This window comes from Manis pentadactyla, chromosome 12, assembly GCF_030020395.1.
Source record: "Manis pentadactyla isolate mManPen7 chromosome 12, mManPen7.hap1, whole genome shotgun sequence".
Taxonomy (NCBI): Eukaryota; Metazoa; Chordata; class Mammalia; order Pholidota; family Manidae; genus Manis; species Manis pentadactyla.
The window spans coordinates 19,350,718-19,353,729 of NC_080030.1; the positions used below are offsets into that span (position 1 = coordinate 19,350,718).

The 3,012-nt window shown below is 38.1% G+C and overlaps 1 pseudogene; it reads left to right on the top strand.

Annotated features, from left to right (window-relative positions):
- The first annotated feature begins 1,805 nt into the window (after positions 1-1,805).
- Positions 1,806-1,916, top strand: LOC130680137 (small nucleolar RNA U13; annotated as a pseudogene).
- Positions 1,917-3,012: the final 1,096 nt, after the last annotated feature.

Sequence of the window (3,012 nt, forward strand, 5' to 3'; positions counted from 1 at the left end):
CACCAGGGTTATCTGTCACTATCTGATCAGAGTTGCCCCATGAGTTAACATAAGAAGTCATCACTTCTTTATGACACAGCTCCAAGTCTGTTCATGTTTAACATCGTAATGTCACCAGCACATATGCAAAGGTCAGAAGGACATAGAACTGGATGCAGAGCAACAAGGCTCTTTGCCTGTTTGGCATTTTGTGGCAGCAAGTTCACAGGGCTAAAAGATAAACTTTTATTTAACTTTATTTTTGCAATGTATATTGGTTTTAGAGGCGAGGTTGACATTCACCAGAAATTTTTTGGCATGAAATATATGGTCTTGATAATATCAGAAAAAAAAAGTCTTCTTTTCCTAAAAAGCAAACATCAATAATCCACCATTGTCCCTGGGATCATCCAGATGTTTGGGTATATGTTAGACATGTCCACAGTGACCATGACTCTGATTGTCCTGAGCAAGTCATTCTGGCCCCTCTCTTGCATATTCCACTCAGCAAAAAAATTAACTGGACCCTGAAATTAACTGGACTCCCCCTCTCTAGAACGAGGCTTAGCATACTTTCTGATATGTCCCGTCATCTCTCCCCAATGGTTCATCAAAGTAGTCATCTGACTACCCATCAGAGGAAAAACAGAGTGTCTTCATCAAGATTATCAGAGTCCCATGATGGTCCCGTGCCCTGAGTTTGAGTCGTCTTTACAGAGACGCTCCCTGAGCACTGATTAGAGGGCACTTCACCTCATCTGACTCAAGCTATAGAACCAAATTTGTAAAACGTAAAGTTTCTCATGATTCCAATTCTATGAGCCTTATTTACACAATTTTAAAATGTGATCTTAATTCCTCTGCTTTTAATCTCCAAAGTAAGTTAAAAGGAAAATGAAATAACTAAGAAAATATTTTGTAAAAGAAATGCCACAGAAATTCAGGATATATCTTCATCTTTATATTTTTATACCTTTTAAAACTTATCTCAGAATAAATTTGTGTGGTTTCCATAGCTTGTTCATTCCTCTAAGGGTTGCTGGCTGAGCAGAAGGTAAGCAAATAGTTATGACAGCCCAGAATGTGGATTCCCAGAGGTCCTAGGCTTTAGGCCTGGCCCTACCACTTACTAGCTATACAACCTTGGGCAACAGACTTTACTACGTTTCTATGCCTTCCTTTATTCCTATCAGTATATAAGAAGGTGATACAAAATTATATATAAATACATAAGTGTGTATACATATATATATATACACACACATATATGCATATATATGTATATACATTGTCTTTGAAAATTTCATCTGTTTATGCTTATGAAAAAAATTTGTATGGTATCTAAACGTAACATATAACTAATGGCTCACTGAATATTACTTGACAGTGATGACAGCTTCTAGAAATTGCTTATTTATCAATGTCCTTTCTTCTTCTCTCAGGACAATTCTCTCCAAAAGAAGGGAATATGGCTGTGTAAAAGGCAAGTAAATATCTTTGAGCAGACTTCCTGAAAACTGGGAGATCTACTAGCCATCCTGCAGACGACAAGGAGAACCTTGTATACACACACTCTCTCTCTCTCTCTCTCTCTCTCTCACACACACACACACACACACACACAGAGTCAACAAACTAGTGTCATCAGTGACCACATTTCTCAGTTCTAATGCTATGACTTCTTGCCAAAAGTATTTGCAGCCAACAGCCGAGTAGTAATCAGAAACGGGAATCTTATCACGTAAAAGAGATGTGGCAAATCTCATACTTACTCCCTCTTCCCTTAACAATCTGAATTCATTTGATGGATCTGGATCCCCAGTAGAATCAGTAGATTAGAAATGGGGTTCATAAGCATAGTGATTGGGTTTTCACCCTATTGTATGAGACATGCCTCTCTCAAACCTTGTTACAATGTCAGCTCTTTACCCTCGACATGAAAAATATATACATACCTAGGGAGAGAACTTCTAAATGCAAGTATACTGCTGCCTAATAACAGATAAAAGAGGAAATGATTGTGAAAAAGAGATAAAGCACCTAACAGTATCCAGCACATCATAATTGCTCAAAAATATTTGTTAACCTGAGTAAGAACTCAAGATTCAAACAACTGAGTGCATATTAGTTCTGAAGGAATCACCATGACAGCAAAAATTTGTATTCATGTAGCCCTTGCATTTTCAAGAAAAGGTCAAATTATGTTCAATATAATCTGTTTAAGAAGGCATACAGAAACATAGATTCAAAGTGGTATAAAATATGATTTAGAAAGGGTTCCATCAAAATGATTAACATAAAATTATTGGTGTTTAAAGGTAATTTCCAATTGTCTAGAATATTGGCTTAAGGGGGATATCCCTTCATACAAGGTAAATGAAGTACTACATATTTTGATATCCCTAAATATAGTGTTCCTGGAACAACTAGTAGAACTTTTCCTAGAACTCCTAGGACTGCCTTCACCTGTACATTTAACACCAGTGCCCAGCATGGAATCGCCCATGTGGACTCCCCAGGACTGTCTGCCTTAATGAGAGTTGGTAATCTGGAGGAGAATGCACAAATTTAGTTCAGCAAACTACAAATACATTCCCTCTTGTTTTACTCGACCATTCTGTGGGGCACTGGTATGCTGGTCGTTAACTCCAGAGATTAAGAAGTTGGTTATTCCTAAGATTTTCCCTGGGAATGTCATCCAGAACCTCCTTATGAATATTGTCTCCAGTTTCAAGAAGATTTGTAGGAAGGAGGAAGGAGGTTTGTAAAGAGATATGATTCTAATTCTAAGATACTGCACTAGAATGGATCCTGGATCTGGGCTCTAAGATCAAAGACTGCAGAGAACTGGTGGGGAAGGGGTTCTCTTTGACTAGTGAGTGCAGGTGGTGATGAATTTGTCCTGGGGCTGGAGGCAGCCCAGAACAGCTGGATACGGTTAATGTAGGAAGGAAACAGTGGCGGTCTGCTCACACAAATCATAGTAACACAACAAGGGCAAAAAAAAAAATTCATCATTTAAAGAAGAAATCA